The sequence below is a fragment of the Triturus cristatus genome, chromosome 3_1, assembly GCF_964204655.1.
Source record: "Triturus cristatus chromosome 3_1, aTriCri1.1, whole genome shotgun sequence".
Lineage (NCBI taxonomy): Eukaryota > Metazoa > Chordata > Amphibia > Caudata > Salamandridae > Triturus > Triturus cristatus.
Genome location: NC_140583.1, coordinates 99092607 through 99107510, shown reverse-complemented (window position 1 = coordinate 99107510; position 14904 = coordinate 99092607). Strand labels below are relative to the sequence as shown.

The 14904-nt window shown below is 41.5% G+C and overlaps 1 protein-coding gene across 2 annotated transcripts in view; it reads left to right on the top strand.

The window, feature by feature from the left end:
* Positions 1 to 14904, top strand: part of IFTAP (intraflagellar transport associated protein) — a 224812-nt gene that overhangs the window by 36194 nt on the left and 173714 nt on the right. The gene's annotated exons all lie outside the window — the stretch shown is intronic.

Here is a 14904-nt window from a genome sequence, read left to right as displayed (position 1 = left end):
TTGGAATAATACTGCAAAAAGGTTGACCGTTTGGGAAGATTTTTCACCTGTTCCTGGGGTAGTACCTTTGGTAGGTGCAGACATTGATCGCTTCACACCGCTCAACTCGCCTGCTGTTGACGTATGTTGGCAGCCACTGGCATCTTCCCATCTGCCCCCTCACCATGTGGAGCTTCTCCATGGCAGAGGAGATCAAGATCTGAGCTCCCGCGGGTACAGTTATTCGCCATTTCTATTTCTTCCCTATTTTATGAACATTGCTTCACTGTTGTTATTCACCATTCCGACTGTCTCCCAGTCGAAGTAGAGCTGGCCGAAGAGTTAGTCACCCTTTTCACGAGTGAGCATTGTTTGCCTGGTGCTGGTATTCCCCATTTCAGCTGGCTCCCATCTGACAGGGAGCGGGATTGTGCTGTTATTCCCCAGTCTCATCCCTCTCGCTACCCCAACCAGGCCTCCACTTAAGCCATTCCCACCTTCCCTGGACAGGAAACAGAAGTCTAGAATGCCTGATGTTTCACAGGTAGGAGACTAAGGGAAACAGGGAGGTGGGCAAACTAGCTGTGGAATTTGTGGATCTGTATGCCCCAGAGGATCCCTATAGAACTGTGCTGTTTGCTTAAGGGAAATCTCATCTGTGATTTTTGTAGCTTCAAACCTGTCAGTTTGTAAGCCCTCTTTGAGGACATATGCCATGTGATGTCTGTTCTTGCGATGCCCCTGGGTCGTGGGCATGGAGTTTTAGCTGCTGTGACAAGTTGTGGGGTATGCCTCACTAGTCCCTAGGAATCCGGTTCTGTGCGCTCCGTTTGGATCACCAAGTATGTTCCTTCAAAGAGTACACTTAAATGTTACAACGGTGATGTGAAACTGGTGGACATGTCTGTTTGTGGATATCCCTACACTTCAGCTTCTTTCAGGCCAGATCTCACCATGGATCTACAAGATCAGAGATCATGTGAAGAGCAGGAAAAAAAAAATTCTGAGCGGGATTGCGATAGGAGCACCCTGAAAGCAGTTGTGGGTTAAATGGAGCGGATTTCTCCATGCGGGAAAAGGATGAAAAGTGCAAATTCACTTTTGTTTTATATTTATGCACTTCTAAAAGTTTCCCCATGCTGCATATAAACGAGCAAGAATGAGTTCACCCAGACCTAACTTGGAATACACCAAAGAATTCCAGAAATAGCCTTGACCAGCTGAACACTATGACTACAGCAGCTTCCCTGGAGTGCAAATCAAATTCACTGTGAATTTTCAAAATGTCTAAAATTTACTGCAAACATGAATACTCATTGGGTCCTTTAAGAGAACTTAAAAAAGCAACATACAGACATGGGCTCTTATGTCAATTCCCCTGGTGCTCAAGCAGTACCTAATGTGTAATTGAGTTTAATGATTCTCGGCCACTGCCAATGTCCATCCTCATTAAATGACTTAAATTTTATCTCAACCTCCAACCGGTGAAATAAAATTTCAATGGATAAGTATCATGAATATCGTTTTATCTGGTAAGTATTCTCCATATTTGAAAGCTTATTATTTTTATTTTCACTTTTTTGTTTTTTTTACGAAGCTCCATACAGGTGACCCCTCTCTCCTCCCAAAAGCCTGAGAATATTCTAGAGGGGTGGAATTAGAAAGATCAGCTCCCAGTGAACACCTTTTTCTAACTTTCCGTTCTCAGCTGGAACTTGGCAAATTGTGTTTCACTTGACTATATGAAATTTAAAAAGGCTTTCTATAAAATACCAGAAGAACACTTAAACAAAAAATACAATCACTCAAAGGTGGGCTTGGACCTATGTTTGCAAACTGTCCAAAATATCTGCCTAACTTTAAGAGGCGCCCCATAAAATGAGTATAACAACATCTACAGAAAGAAACTTCAATGAAAACAATTGTGCTTAATAACATAACTACTAGTCAAATACAATGGGTACTAGAGACCTAATGATGGTACAAAAGATTCTACCGCAAGCAAAGAGTTTTTCTGTGAATACCAGTTCCACAGTTCAAGAAATGCATAGGCTTTGAGTCCAATAGTCAGAAAGATTGAAAAGAATCATGGAACCCAAAACTCCCAAAAAATCAACTTTGTAAAGACTAAAGAATCAGTACACTGGTATACTAAAGCTCTGAATGAAGAAAGGTAGAATCTGTGATCTGCATAGTAATCATGATGAAATATATCTTCTCCTCTAAATGTATCTAAATATAGGCTTGCAAGAGAAACTACAAACAACTATTTTTGAAGCTCAGTCCCTCCTTGTCTGAAGGGAAATTAACCAAGCAAAAACGTGTCCTTAAAAAAAGCGAAAACGTCTGCAGACAGTAAAGAATGCCCCATTCCCTTCTCTAGTGGTGACCACAAAAAATGTGAAGTTCTCCATCTTTGACCATAAGGTGAAACAAATGGAACTGTTAATACCAGTGCCATTGGTCCACGAGTGCTGCGACATCATACATCAACTAAATGTTGCATGGTCTTCTTTTAAAGCAGTGACGGGTATAGATTCTAAATGCTTTTGCCAAAGTCAAACCATTCTCTGGTGTCCTTAAACCTATTCATTCCATCAACGCTGGTTTCAAAGTTAAGTACTTTCGTTACACTCTTCTGGACTAACCAGACTAACAACTGCCTGCTCACAAGGCTCAGTCTTGAGCAGCCCAAAAAATAGGAGAGGTTTGTCCCAAGTGAAAAACACTCCGAGCAGACCCTGTTGATTCTAGCAAAACTCTTGTAATCTCGCTCAGTATGGCCATGTACGAAATAACTTTTCAGACTGGTTTTAGACTAAGATGAAGTCTAGCAATGCCCTCCGAATCCTGAACAGAGGTACCTTCTTATTCTACTGGTTAGTAGCTTTTGACTCAATAGACCATGCTATTCTTCTAGAAATCAGAAAGTGAATGGAACTATGGGGAGGGCGTTCAGCTGGTTCTCATTTTACTGTGAGAACTGATGCCAACAAGTGAAGCTGCCTAATTTTATATCCTATCAGCTCTCCAACAATGTGTCTCCCTGGGGTGTATCTTTTCTCAACTCTTGTCAACTTACACGTGGAACCATGCTCCTTAAAACATGTAAGTATTTCATACTACTTTTATGTAGATACCCAGCACTGCTCTAAAATTTCAGGTAGAGACTGGCGGCTCGGCACAACCACCGTGACCCAGGAATCTTCCCAATCCTTCTTGCGCTAACCTGACTGCTCTTGGATGCAAGAATTGTCTATGGGTTAGCTTGAATTACTCATACGGCAGTTCATTCTATATAGCCAACAATCTGGCCCTCTAAGATAACATCCTCCGCTTCGGAGCTCAGTCTCCCTTCTTTATAGCCCATCCTTTAAAAAGGCCATGACGCTAAAACATTCTCTCCTTGGTAATTTCACTAGAGTCTTGTACTCCATCAGGCCAACATCCTCTTATGAAGAATACCAAAAAAGTTACATATCAGCTGTTTCCATGCCACCTCGCACCCAAATTTGAAAACCTGCATGTTTTGATTTCCTTGTTCCCTATATTATTAGACTTGATCTGTGTGAGAAGGTGTGCCTACTACTGGGCAAAGTACTATTCTTTTTAATATTATTTCAGTATCTCCATTTCGCTTATATATTTCAAACTTTATTATTGATCTTGATCCTGTAGCTGGTAATCTGTTCTCTTCTAAAGCCCTTAGCCGTCCGATGTGTTTAGTCTGTTCTACATAAATATACTGTTTGCAAAAACATATACAAATAAGTCGCTGTTGCAAATCAAAACGTAAACCCAAATTTGACTTCTTGATTTTGGAAGTAGTTGAGATCATATTCTCAGAGACCAAATGCACATATTCACTGGTAAGACTTTATGTAACTGTATGAGGTAAAAATCATCTTACAGATGTATGTTGTTAACTATCCCTGTAGATATGTTCCCTGTTGTCCTTGCTGCATGAGAACCTTGATCCATTTGATTTCAAATGGTTAATGTACTTTTCATCTTAGGTTCCATCTTAAGAAATCTTAACAATTCCACTTTAAATGTGTGCACATTGATTTTCACAGATGAGTACGAAAGAAGAGTGTACTTCTGAATGAGCTTTATTTAGGCCTAGATATGTGTATCTTCTTTCATGCGTAATACGGTTTCCAAAAACAGTTCTTCCTTCTTCATGACCTTCCCTAGTAGCCAACCTCCTACCCAGCGTGAAGTACACATTTTTCAGTCGGAGAAGGGCTGTCTCAGCTTTGTTAGTATCTAATGTCTGAATTTGTCCTCAGATGGCTGTGACTTTTATCAGTAATCTTGAGGAGAGGGGTGTAGTAGCTTGATCACTTCGGAGTTGTCTCATTTTTCAAACAATCTTCCATTAGACTGATACTCCCCCTTTGTAGGACTTCCTTAAAGGCATCCTACAAGGTTGCGTCCGAGACATTTTTATTGTCATTTTCTTCAAATAATTGTTTAATGTGCTTTCTAAGTTCTTTTTTCGCTGGTCTTGGTCCCTCAAGAACACAGGATGGAGAATCGACAGTCAACTTCTATGAGGTTTACATTGCCAGGCAAGGTGAGCCATTCCCGGAGCATAATTCGATATGGTTATCAGCTCAATATAGCAGAGGTGATTGTCACTGTCATTGTCTACAAGAATATGAACAGTTCTAAAATAGGTTCTATGAATAGGGGAGAATAATGTGTATTCTGTACTATTTGGATGTAGCTCTCACCAAATGTTGCAGAGGCCTTATGCTTTAAAATGTTATTTTAGTTGTTTAAAGAGAACTCCTATGTGTTAGAGCTGAGCCCATTCCTATCAATGGAAATATCCCAGACCGCATTGAAATACCCCATGACAATGAGTTCACCTTCAGCAAAACCATACACCATTGCCCTGGCAGGTGCGTAGCTTAGTCAGTGAGTTTTGGGATGGGGGGGAGGGTGTAGATCTCAAATTTCTCAACTAAAAAAGAATTTGGACACCGCGTGAATGGGTGAGATGACCAAGGAATGGGATGGCTGTTCCCACGAGGAGCAGTCAATATTGATTTTTGTTATGTAGGTATCTGGGGCTGATTTAGAGTTTGGCAAACAGGCTACTCCATAGTAACATCAACAGAATACCCTGTCTGCTAAATTGAAGAGTAGCCTACCTGATTTTATGTCGGGTGGACTACACATTTTACGCCATTTGCATGAACCTTCCTCCGATAGCCCGAAGGAGTAGGGGCCTTTGGAGATCAGCCATCTGATCGCCATCCCTGTTTAGATGATGGTTAGATGGCTTTTTACTGTCCCTCATCTCCACGGTCATATACATGACAGTGAAAAAAGAAAAGTGATCCCCATACCATGGGAGAAACTCTATTGTTTGGGAGCCATTCGTTTTTTTTATTTTTCAAAAACAAACTCCTACTTTGGCTTTTGAGAATTAAAAAACTTTTGAAAGCAGGGCATAAACTGTTCAGATCAACAGGGTCTGCTGTGAGTGTTTTCCACTAGGGACAAACCTCTCCTATTTTTTGGGCTGCTCAAGACTGAGCCTTGTGAGCAGGCACTTGTTAGTCTGGTTAGTCCAGAAAAGTGTAACGGAAGTACTTAACTTTGAAACTAGCGTTGATGGAATGAATGGGTTTAAGGAAACCAGAGACTGGTTTGATTTTGGCAAAAGCATTTAGAATGTATACCCGTGGGAAAAATTGTGGGAAGTGCTTGAATCCCTTAGAAGCAAAGCAAATTACTCTTGGTGCATTCGATTCCATCACTGTTTAGCTCATTGCAGACATTGCCCACACTACAGGCGAATCAATCTGTACCAACAAACCGCTTGGCCATGTCCTGTTTGGATAGGAGCATGGGAGATCATGGCTGTAGGTTTTGTCCCAATGGAACAAGAATCTTGTTACCAAGACACTTAAGTCAAACTCAGTACAGGGAAAAGTGCAATTCACCCGCCGACGTGTATGTGTGTATTGTGAGCCCCTTCATGCAGGATCTGCATGTCTTAGTGCATCTGATTTCCACTAATAAACTAGCCTGCACAATCGCTTTCGATCTGCATGTATTAGTAACTCATTTGGTATCATGAATATCGTTTGATCTGGTAAGTATTCTCCATATTTGAAAGTTTATTATTTTTATTTTCACTTTTTTTGTTTTTTTACCAAGCTCCATACAGGTGACCCCTCCCTCCTCCCAAAAGGCTGAGAATATTCTAGAGGGGTGGAATTAGAAAGATCAGCTCCCAGTGAACACCTTTTTCTAACTTTCCGTTCTCAGCTGGAACTTGGCAAATTGTGTTTCACTTGACCATATGAAATTTAGAAAGGCTCTCTATAAAATACCAGAAGAACACTTAACCAAAAAGCAATAACTCAAAGGTGGGCTTGGACCTATGTTTGCAAACTGTCCAAAATATCTGCCTAACTTTAAGAGGCGCCCCATAAAATGAGTATAACAACATCTACAGAAAGAAACTGTTCAATGAAAACAATTGTGCTTAATAACATAACTACTAGTCAAATACAATGGGTACTAGAGACCTAATGATGGTACAAAAGATTCTACCGCAAGCAAAGAGTTTTTCTGTGAATACCAGTTCCACAGTTCAAGAAATGCATAGGCTTTGAGTCCAATAGTCAGAAAGATTGACAAGAATCATGGAACCCAAAACTCCCCAAAAAATCAACTTTATAAAGACTAAACAATCAGTACAATGGTATACTAAAGCTTTGAATGAAGAAAGGTAGAATATGTGATCTGCATAGTAATCATGATGCAATATTTCTTCTCCTCTAAATGTATCTAAATATAGGCTTGCAAGAGAAACTACAAACAACTATTTTTGAAGCTCAGTCCATCCTTGTCTGAAGGGAAATTAACCAAGCAAAAACTTGTCCTTAAAAAAAGCGAAAACGTCTGGAGACATTAAAGAATGCCACATTCCCTTCTCTAGTGGTGACCACAAAAAATGTGAAGTTCTCCATCTTTGACCATAAGGTGAAACAAATGGAACTCTTAATACCAGTGCCATTGGTCCACGAGTGCTGCGACATCATACATCAACAAAATGTTGCATGGTCTTCTTTTAAAGCAGTGACGGGTATAAATTCTAAATGCTTTTGCCAAAATCAAACCATTCTCTGGTTTCATTAAACCCATTCATTCCATCAATGCTAGTTTCAAAGTTAAGTACTTCCGTTACACTCTTCTGGACTAACCAGACTAACAAGTGCCTGCTCACAAGGCTCAGTCTTGAGCAGCCCAAAAAATAGGAGAGGTTTGTCCCTAGTGGAAAACACTCACAGCAGACCCTGTTGATTCTTGCAAAACTCTTGTAATCTCGCTCAGTATGGCCATGTACGAAATAACTTTTCAGACTGGTTTTAGACTAGGATGAAGTCTAGCAATGCCCTCCGACTCCTGAACAGAGGTACCTTCTTATTCTACTGGTTAGTAGCTTTTGACTCAATAAACCATGCTATTCTTCTAGAAATCAGAAAGTGAATGGAACCAAGGGGAGGGCTTTCAGCTGGTTCTCATTTTACTGTGAGAACTGATGCCAACAAGTGAAGCTGCCCAATTTTATATCCTATCAGCTCTCCAACAATGTGTCTCCCTGGGGTGTATCTTTTCTCAACTCTTGTCAACTTACACGTGGAATCATGCTCCTTAAAACATGTAAGTATTTCATACTACTTTTATGTAGATACCCAGCACTGCTCTAAAATTTCAGGTAGAGACTGGCGGGTCGGCACAACCACCGTGACCCAGGAATCTTCCCAATCCTTCTTGCGCTAACCTGACTGCTCTTTGATGCAAGAATTGTCTATGGGTTAGCTTGAATTACTCATAAGGCAGTTCATTCTATATAGCCAAAAATCTGGCCCTCTAAGATAACATCCTCCGCTTCGGAGCTCAGTCTCCCTTCTTTATAGCCCATCCTTTAAAAAGGCCATGACGCTAAAACATTCTCTCCTTGGTAATTTCACTAGAGTCGTGTACTCCATCAGGACAACATCCTCTTATTGGAGAATTTAAAAAAAGTTAAATATCAGCTGTTTCCATGCGACCTCGCACCCAAATTTGAAAACCTGCATGTTTTGATTTCCTTGTTCCCTATATTATTAGAATTGATCTGTGTGAGAAGGTGTGCCTACTACCGGGCAAAGTGCTATTATTTTTAATATGATTTCAGTATCTCCATTTCGCTTATATATTTCAAACTTTATTATTGATCTTGATCCTGTAGCTGGTAATCTGTTCTCTTCTAAAGCCCTCAGCCGTCCGCTGTGTTTAGTCTGTGCTATATAAATATACTGTTTGCAAAAACATATACAAATAAGTCGCTGTTGCAAATCAAAAGGTAAACCCAAATTTGATTTCTTGATTTTGGAAGTAGTTGAGATTGAATTTATACATCATATTCTCAGAGACCAAATGCACATGTTCACTGGTAAGACTTTATGTAACTGTATGAGGGAAAATTCGTCTTACAGATATATGTTGTTAACTATCCCTATAGATATGTTCCCTGTTGTCCTTGCTGCATGATTACCTTGATCCATTTGATTTCAAATGGTTAATGTACTTTTCATCTTAGGTTCCATCTTAAGAAATCTTAACAATTCCACTTTAAATGTGTGCACATTGATTTTCACAGATGAGTACGAAAGATGAGTGTATTTCTGAATTAGCTTAATTTAGGCCTAGATATGTGTATCTTATTTTATGCGTAATACGGTTTCCAAAAAACGTTCTTCCTTCTTCATGACCTTCCCTAGTAGCCAACCTCCTACCCAGCGTGAAGGACACATTTTTCAGTCGGAGAAGGGCTGTCTCAGCTTTGTTAGTATCTAATGTCTGAATTTGTCCTCAGTTGGCCTTGACTTTTATCAGTAATCTTGAGGAGGGGGGTGTAGTAGCTTGTGTCTGCTACTTGGAGTGCTAGCTCTAGTTGATCACCTCTGAGTTGTTTCATTTTTCAAACAATCTTCCATTAGACTGATACTCCCCCTTTGTAGGACTTCCTTAAAGGCATCCTACAAGGTTGCGTCCGAGACATTTTCATTGTCATTTTCTTCAAATAATTGTTTAATGTGCTCTCTAAGTTCTTTACGCTGGTCTTGGTCCCTCAAGAACACAGGGTGGTGAATCGACAGTCAATTTCTATCAGGTTTACATTGCCAGGCAAGGTGAGCCATTCCCGGAGCATAGTTCGATATGGTTATCAGTTCAATATAGCAGAGGTGATTGTCACTGTCATTGTCTACAAGAATATGATCAGTTCTAAAATAGGTTCTATGAATAGGGGAGAATAATGTGTATTCTATACTATTTGGATGTAGCTCTCTCCAAATGTTGCAGAGGCCTTATGCTTTAAAAGTGTATTTTAGTTGTTTAAAGAGAACTCCTATGTGTTAGAGCTGAGCCCATTCCTATCAATGGAAATATCCCAGACCGCATTGTAATACCCCATGACAATGAGTTCACCTTCAGCGAAACCATACACCATTGCCCTGGCAGGTGCGTAGCTTAGTCAGTGAGTTTTGGGAGGGGGGGCGGGGGAAGGTGTAGATCTCAAATTTCTCAACTAAAAAAGAATTTGGCCGCCGCGTGAATGGGTGAGATGACCAAGGAATGGGATGGCTGTTCCCACGAGGAGCAGTCAATATTGATTTTTGTTATGTAGGTATCTGGGGCTGATTTAGAGTTTGGCAAACCGGGTACTTCATAGCAACATCAACAGAATACCCTGTCTGCCAAATTGAAGAGTAGCCCACCTGATTTTATGTCGGGTGGACTACACATTTTACGCCAGTTGCATGAACCTTCCTCCGATAGCCCGAAGGAATAGGGGCCTTTGGAGATAAGCCATCTGATCGCCAGCCCTGTTTAGATGATGGTTAGATGGCTTTTTACTGTCCCTCATCTCCACGGTCATATACATGACAGTGAAAAAAGAAAAGTGATCCCCATACCATGGGAGAAACTCTATTGTTTGGGAGCCATTCGTTTTTTTTATTTTTCAAAAACAAACTCCTACTTTGGTTTTTGAGAATTAAAAAACTTTTGAAAAGTTTGACTTACTGGTGTAATGCTTGACAGAGCCATTTGTCAAACTTTTCCTATATATTGTTTCATGACAATCTCTGAACTTGATGGGAGGCGTAAAGGCAGGGCAGGAGACATAATGTCTTCTGCCACCCTGTGTGCCTATACTCTATCCACAAAACCCTAAATAAGGCCCTCTGTCAAGTGTGACTCAGTGAGCGAAAAACAATGGGTTGGAATGCTTTTTTGAATGATTGCCAGTGGTTAGACTATTTGTAAGCATTTGACCCATCACCTTTTAGGTGTGTGCTTGCCAGTAATATGCTTTGAAACCTGTGAGTGGTGCAGCTTTTCATGCCTGCTCTGCCAATGTTTGTAAATTCAAAAAAAGGTGTAAATTTGCACCCATCAAATGAGTACTTGTATGGCTGCTGATTCACTACATTTTCGGTAATCCGATAACTACATATATTTAAGTTCCAAATTCAAAAAAATGATTAAGTTAAAACCTCTTAGTGAAATCAAAATGATGTGAAAAACCAGCACAGACCGACTCAGGCCACCAGCCCCAACTACCATGCCAAGAATGTATTTATTTGAAGAGTGTCACACCCCAAATACACCCCCTCAAGCTATACCTCCGGCCATGAGGTTGCCAAGGTACATGTATAGACTCAAATTCGGGAGCGTATCCCACAACCTTGGTCAACATCTTACCCACAAATGTCCCCTTAACCATAAGCATCCTGTCATCTTTCCCCTTTTCAATGTCCTTTAATCAGAAAGGAATTGATTTGGGTAGAAAGAGTGTGTTTTTTTCTGCCTGAAGCATAAAAGACATAGGTATATGTTATGTTGCAAAACTTTCCTCACTTTTTTTTCGATGAGCCTCGTGTCCTCCCAAAATGTCCACCATCATATATATTACATAGTTCCATTCTTTTATCCTTTTATTGGAGAGTGTAAGGATCTGAACCATTGGGCCTAATGGTATGGGTTTCTAGCACAATGAGACTGTCTGTTTGGGTGCCAAGTTGTATCTGTGTGGTTGGCAGTAATGTGGCTAGGGACACTTGGAATTTCTGTTGCCAAGAGTAATGTGTAGGGATAGAGTGGAGGTGGACTTCACCATTTAACAGTACCCAGCATATATTGAGGCAATCTTAGTAACCCAAGAAAGAAAATAAGAGCAGTAACAACATATTTTGGCAATAACAAGTATAACGGTGCATAAGAAGGTGCCCCCACCCTTCCCACGGGATACCCCCCAAAGCCACCAAGTGGTCCACCATTGCACCCTCAAGGTGAGAAGATTACAAAATCAAGATCCCTTTGTAGGAGATCCGTGGATTCCACCCAGTCCCTTAACTTAAAAGTCTTAACTCAGTATTGATTTCCCATGGCCCTCATTATGTTTTGTCTATGGTAGGTTTGAACGTATCCATTCATCTTACAGTGCTAGAAGAACGCATTACCATATCCAACACATCTCAGCCCCGCGCCTCTATAAATGTGGTATCTGAGATACCTAGAGAGGGCGTGTAATAGAGCTAACATTACTCTTTTGTGCCATATCTCATTCCTTTCACTAGCTGGAGTTCATGCATCTTCCATCTACTTCCTCCTAGCTCAGGGGGAGTATTTCCATCTCCATTCCCATCCAGTTGAAGTCTTAGTATCCTCGCTGATTCAGTTAGTCTAGCTGTTTGGTATTGTTTGTTCCAAAACTCTAATGTTATCCCAAAAGGATATAGCTAAAGATATCGTATTTTACCTTTCTGAGTTTGTCTGTGATTGGGTGAAACTGTTGTTGGCACGCCAGTGTTATGTGGCGGAGTCTTGAAAAAGTGAGCATTCAAAGTCATTGTATTTAACATTATGCTGTTTGCGTGCTGCCATCAATATTGCTTCTTTCATTCGAAAGTCGTGAGACTTCACCAGAATATCTCTGTGCTCACGGGAGTCACCCAGGAGCCGCTGAATCACCCTGTAAGCCCAATTCATCTTGACCTCTGCATTGTCCACCATACAATAGAGATTCGAGGAGTCCTTTTATGAGTAGTTGCAGGTCGGTAAACTTTGCCCCTTCCTGCAGGCCCCCGATGCATATATTTTCAGAACCAGTTCTTCAGATCCTGTGCCTGTATAGCATGTACTTGAGCTCTCAGGTCTGTATTTATTTCCTCTGGAGTTTATTTTCTGTCTCCACTTCTCATGTCCCAGCGGAGTCCATATCCTGGTGTATGGCCGTTATTTTCTCATTTAAGTCAGACTGCAGGCACTTTTCTTCCCTGCTTTGGTTGGATTTGATCTCTTCTTTTAATTTGTTTTTAACCGGTCGATGAAGTCTGTTTTTGTGAGTGCCATGGTAATTCCAGAGTTCTGCCGGGTTGACTCGCTGTGAGCTCCAAGGGGTGCTGTTTCTAGTGTGTATGCTTTCAACAGGTTTTTTACCATCTTTTGTTGAGCTTTTTTTGACGACATTTAGTGGCCAGGGTGTCTGGAGTCTTAATAGAACCATTGTGTCTGGAGTCTTTATAGAGCAGCTGTTGTCTTGTTGGTCATTATGTTGAGTGATGTTTTGAAGATCAGCTCATGGACATATGCCTCCGATCTATCATATAATCCAATGTGGTCAGATTAGGGCTTCAGACCACCTAACATACGTCAGGTTTAGAAAGATAGATTATTGTATTCTAAACACAAAACTAAAACGAAAAAAATCCAATGTATAGATGTTGGGATATTGAATTTTAAAGGAATAAATGCATTAAAGTGCTTTTAGGCAAGTAGCGCTAAAAAGGTTACTTTAGGTTGTGTGGGATATAGGACAAAGTCAAAGTTTGGGCCGACTGTGATGGAGCGCTGGCCGGCTACAGGACCCACGCAGGCATTGGTGAACAAAGTACCTTTCTTGGTCGCAAACAACGGGACAAGTCGATCTTCTCCACAAAGTGATGCAATGCGTGAGTTCCGAATACGGGTAGCGGAGTCGAGGGGCGTCGACCAATGCGCCGGTTTCTGCCATAGTCAAGGGGATACGTCAATCTCACCCTGCTGCAGCGGCAGCGATACTCTGCCCGATGCGTCACTTTTGGGAGGCACAGCGCTGTTTCCAATGTAATGTGACGATTTTACTCCCGCAACCGGGCTGATGCACCAATTCTGCTACACGCAGACAAGAGATGTGTCAAAATCCATGTTGAAAGTATCTGGATCACTTCTAGTGAGCCAAGCACAGCAGCAGGGGTAGCGAATTTGGTTTCCCTGAGACGCAAGCAACCAGAGGCCAGACAACAATCCCTTAGAAATCACTTGGAGTGAAGGCAGAGTCCAGCTCTCCTTCAGCAGAGTCCGAGAGCAGCAGGCAGCAGAGCAACATAGGATTTAAGCAGCACTTTCGAGTGTGCAGTCCTTCTGACAGAGGTTCAGTTCAAGATCCAGAAGTGTCTGATTTTAGGGGGTCAGAGATCCAGTACTTCTACCCAAAGTGCCTTTGATATGGGGGTGACTTCAAAGCAGCTCTTTGAAGAGTATAAGTATCCCTTTCAACCCAGCCTTGTCTACCAGGCTATCTGTAGGGAGTGATCAATCCTTTGGGTGGGGACAGGACACTGCCTGTTCAAGTGATGTGCTAGCACGCTCCCTTCCATCCTGCCCAGGGAAAGCCGTCAAAATACAGATGTATGTAGATGGGTACTCGGGCATAACTATTCATCCTGTGTTGTGGCTGTCTGGAGGGAATGCACAAAGTGTAGCTGCCCCCTCCCCCCGCCCCCTCCACTACACATGTATTCGAGACAGGCTATCAGGCACATGGAGTATTAAGTGTAGAGAAATCTCTACTTTCTAAAAGTGGATTTCCTAAATCAGTAATGTTAAATCCAACTTCACCTGTAAAGAGGATTTACCAATGCCATTCCAAACATATGAAACATGAAAAAGCTACTCCTCTCTGATCAGGAATTACAACTTAAAAGTGTATTAAGAAATTCCCAATGCTACCCTATGAGAGGAGTAGGCCTCACAGTAGTGAAAAAGGAAGTAGGCTATTTGTCACTACCGGGACATGCAAAACATAAAGGTACATGTCCTACCTTTTACATACATAGCACCCTGGCCTTAAGGTTACTTGGGGCCTACCTTAGGAGTTACTTATATGTAATAAAAGAAGAGTTTAAGGCTTGGCCAGTAGTTCTAAATGCAAAGTCGAAGTGGCAGTAAACTGCACACACAGACATTACAGTGGCAGGCCTGATGCAGGTTTGAAAGGATACTTGTGTAGGTGGCACGATTAGTGCTGCAGGCCTACTAGTAGGATTTGAAGTACAGGCTCTGGATATATGGTATATCAGTTTACAGGGGACTTACCAGTACTTCAAATCTGCAAATCAAGTATGCACCAATGCTATCATGTTTAGCAACAAGCACATACACTGTAGCACTAGTTAGCAGTGTTAAAGTGCTCAGAGTTCTAAGGCCAACAAAAAGAATCCACAAAACAGGAGTTGAAGGCAAAAGGTTTGGGGAAAGACCACCCTAAAGATGACAGGTCTAACAGCCACCCATGGCGCCTAATTTCTAATGCCCTGGCAGTATGAGTCTTGCAGTGTGTGCCCTCAGCGGGTCTATCTGGGACCAAGCCTTATTCAAGGGCCCTTTACAATCTGCTTGTTCCCTGCACTTTACGGTGGGCCTTTTCTGCATGCATTGAGCTCTCTTTCACCTTCTGAACTGTTTCTCCAGTGACACTGATACCCCTGTACCCCTACTGGCTAATAAACTTTACTTCTTTTTTTTTAGCGTTATGGCAGCAGGGAGGGTGTCCTGCTTATCTCCATCATGCTCTCTATCTGGTTCTCC